The sequence below is a fragment of the Limulus polyphemus genome, unplaced genomic scaffold, assembly GCF_000517525.1.
Source record: "Limulus polyphemus unplaced genomic scaffold, Limulus_polyphemus-2.1.2 Scaffold53, whole genome shotgun sequence".
Classification (NCBI taxonomy): Eukaryota; Metazoa; Arthropoda; class Merostomata; order Xiphosura; family Limulidae; genus Limulus; species Limulus polyphemus.
This window is the reverse complement of record NW_013665663.1, coordinates 1,406,290-1,410,199: the sequence shown is the minus strand read 5'-3', so window position 1 is coordinate 1,410,199 and position 3,910 is coordinate 1,406,290.

The window sequence follows — 3,910 nt, the reverse complement described above, 5'->3', positions numbered from 1 at the left end:
GAAAAAAACAACAACAAAAATTAGTGAGGCTAACTGGTGGTAAGAGCTGACAAAAGTAGAATCATTTTTAGGCCTTAACAACAGTTAAATAATAAAGAATTATCAAGACAGTGGTGGTCACATTGTAAAGTAAAGCCAGTAAAAGAAAGACTTTTTGGTGCCTATTGTAGATGGAGATATGTGGTGCCATTTTACCCTGGAGCGTTATCAAACTTATGCCCAGTTGCTAGTTGAACTATCAGATACTGTTATAGGGACATAACATATGTCCATATAACCGATACTCAGTTCGTGACGAAAGTTCGGAGACAGATCAAATGGATTGAGATGAGTAAAACTAGATCTAGATTAGTGATCTAGAGTGACTTATACATCTCGAAAATAATCCAGTATGAGCACTTTATATTTAGTGTGATCAGAATGTCATGTTAGTTGCATGAGGCAAGTAAAAACCATTTGTTTGTTCAAACACAGAAGTTTCGGATACACGATCCTTTCTAAGACATTATAATTTAGAAATCTGAAAATTAGAGTGATTGTTAAAGCTTTAAGCTTTCCTTCAGTGTAATTCCTCTACGAAGAGCAGGACGAAGAGCAACAATAAAACAATGAGAGCGCTACCTGAACCAAAAATTACAAAATGATACTGCGTCATTCCTTTTTGTATATGCTTATTTTTTTGTTCAAACGATTAACAAAAAAAATATATATATACACAAAAGTTTATATTGTAATAAGATCATGAAGAAAACCTACCAGTAGGGTTCTGGTATACTTATATATGGTTTTCCATTAGTGCAACCTTTTTTTTTATTATAAGTTCTGTTAATAGTCCGGTTTGTATTTTAGTTTTCTTGTTTACTGGTAATCTTTGATAGTAAAAAAAAATATATGAACATACATGCAGATTATATGTATTCCACTACAAACTGTCATCACGTAAATATGAGCCTCTTTTTAGTCTTTCTTTATCGATCAAACGTGACTGTTTTATTTTTTCTGATTATGATTGGTAACCCTTGAACGCTCTGTAATCACGAGTTTCAACTAAATGGAAAATGTCATTACATCAAGATCATGTACACTAGTTAAAAACGTTAGTAAAAACCTGCGCCCGAATTAGCTTGGCTAATCGACTCACAGCCTGAACGGACGTGATTCGAATCTAGAGGCTACTTGGCGGTTCCCTCTCTCTCTCTCGTTAACAGGGGCGAAGTGCGAAACTCTGAAAACATTCTTTGAATGATTGCTTATCTTTTGGATAAAAAAGACACCTAATGAAAGAACAAGAGCTTGTAAAAATAATCGTTTTGAGAGGCCGACAGTTACATATTTGCTATAAGCTAATCATTGATCTATTAGCAGTGTGATGTACACAAAAGAGGCTTACAAGTTCTTTCCAATCTTAAAAGAGTTCGATTTCTATTAACAACTTACCATTCACTCCAGATTTTTTCTTGTGATTTTGATGAGACCTATCGAGCCCTATCATAATTATCGTTATACAATCCAGTTGTTTAGCAGTATTTGTTTTCTCCTTTGTACAGAATCTTAAATTAATGAAAACCTTAACGTTATCTAACTGACACGTTTCCATTTGCTTGCGAGTTAATTTTTTTATCATTCCATGAAGAGTTCTGATACTAATTAATATTTTCATTTCTGGTTTTAATCCGTAACCAATTAAATATAAACCTCAAATCTCTGGTTTGTAATTTTACAAACTGACTAAAAGACAATTACACCAAATCCACAATAGACTGATTAAGAGGAAAATATATATACATTTCTTGTTGAAACCAATGTTTGGCCTACTATAACAGAAATATACTGAACTCAAGTTTGAAATTTTTAACAACTTTTAAGAAAAATTATACATTTTTTTTTTAGAAAATTGACAAAAATGGATGTACGTCTCTTTTGAAGTTTCTTAATTTAGTAATAGGAACGCAATTTGAAATTGATTGACTAAGAAATTCTTGTTTGAAACTTTGAAATGTGAAGTGATTATAATAATTCTGATAAAATATTCAGTCAGCCATAAAGTCTTCTCGCTTAGAGTTAGTCTAAACGTTACTATATAATTTATAGACACTATCTTCTATAATTATATGAACAGTTCAGTTTATTTGCTTGTTGTTAAGCCTAAAAATGTACAAGAAGCTATCTATCTATCTCTCTCTCTCTCTCTCTATATATATATATGCTTTGTTCACAGCGGGTATGAAATTACGATTTTTAGCGCTATGAGCTCTCAGAAAATGTGAGAAATATTTTATTAAATGATTTTTGATAGATAAAATTAATTAATACAGATTTTATGTTATTTATGAAAGTATCAGTACCAAAGTATTACATGAAAAATTTTCTGTGAGGTCTTTTTTCTTTAGGTTTATGAAGCAAGAAGAAAACAAATATCAATAAAACAAAGATAAAACTTTTGAGCATAAGTTTAGTGCTGAAGATACGTGAATAAGATACAGGTGACAATAAAAAAAATATTTTTTAACAATGAAAAAAAACATGCGTTTTTTCATTTTACCTGTTTTCTTTGAAGTTTAAGAACATTTTTTAAAAACACTTTTATAAACTTTAGGAAAAAATATCATCATTGATTTCAAAAATCTAAAAACAAAGGTTTGAAACAAAACAATGTCACTTCGTGCTCTTTAAGATAATTTCTTCGTTGGTTTTTTCTTTCAGAATCTTTAGTAGTGTATGGGTTTCATTAACGTTGTTTCGGTTCTCCAGTTGCTTGGCGAGAATAGATGTGAACGTCTTTTCCTAGTAGGCAAGAAAATATGATGGAAAATATTGGTCCAAGTAACTTCTCTGAAAAATGATTTACGTTTATCACATATTTCTAAATACAACAAATGATTTACGTTTATCACATATTTCTAAATACAACAAATGATTTACGTTTATCACATATTTCTAAATACAACAAATGATTTACGTTTATCACATACTTCTAAATACAACAAATGATTTACGTTTATCACATACTTTTAAATACAACAAATGATTTACGTTTATCACATACTTCTAAATACAACAAATGATTTACGTTTATCACATACTTCTAAATACAACAAATGATTTACGTTTATCACATATTTCTAAATACAACAACAACAATAAGAACACAGTGTTTTATATTCGAGTATGAGCAGAGTATACATTTCTAAGTAGTTGGGTTGAGTCCTTTTCAACGTGAAGACAAAACAATGATGTTAATATCATTGTACGGTGAGTCCTTTTCAATGTGAAGACACACGAATTATGTTAATATCATTCTAAACTTTTGTAACTGATTTCTTAGGAACACAGCCGCAAACTGCAAAGAAAGTTTAAATAATAAAATGAATCAATTAGTAGATAAAATCGTTTACGTCGATTTTACAAGATTGTAACTTGGAAGATGTATCAAATAATCAGCTCGAAGGTGATTAGAAGAAATTCAAAGTTTATATTTCAGAATTAATCACATGTTACCCCTACTTTATAAACCTAAATCTAAGGAGTAAATTTTATTTAGTTATTTTACTGTACGTAACTTACCATCCGTATATATGATAGTTTAAAGAATTTAACCGATCATTAATTCTTCACTAAAGACAGGCATTGCCGTTTGAGCATTCTATGGTATCGTACTTGTTTATTCTTGTTGTATAACAAAAATATTACCATTAACGCATTCCAGACATTAAATCGTGAAGAGATTACATCTAGAGATTGTTAAAAACACGAATATTTGGTCACGCATTAATATCAAAGAACTAAACGTTACTTCTATGAAGTAATAATTAAAGATAATTTATAGTATGACTTACAATAAGATGGCTTATTGAGGCGGCAGTTTTGATTTAACTTTCTTGTACTGCGAAGCTAGCTTGACTAAGTGATG